The following is a 300-nucleotide window of genomic DNA, read 5'->3' as shown; positions in this document are numbered from 1 at the left end:
AATGACTTGTTTACAAATTACAACTTATTTCACTTCACATTGCGGACACAGTCAGTTCGCATTATGAGTAATTATTCTGTGAGAGAATATTGCGACATGTATTGGTTGTTAGTCCAATGTAATGGCAACCAAACACAAACAGCGCAAGAGTATGCAATTAGGTACCCTAATCGGCGACATCCTGATAAAAATGTTATGTACTCTAAAATATTTACTGTTTCAGAATAATCATTATCATAGAAAATGTATGTAATTGTTGCAGATTAGCATATCCAGATCCAAGCTCGGTCATGCGTAGAT

Source organism: Cephus cinctus, unplaced genomic scaffold (assembly GCF_000341935.2).
Source record: "Cephus cinctus unplaced genomic scaffold, Ccin1 Ccin1_scaffold0344, whole genome shotgun sequence".
Classification (NCBI taxonomy): domain Eukaryota; kingdom Metazoa; phylum Arthropoda; class Insecta; order Hymenoptera; family Cephidae; genus Cephus; species Cephus cinctus.
The sequence above is the reverse complement of the archived record's forward strand: the minus strand, read 5'-3'. Positions refer to the sequence as shown.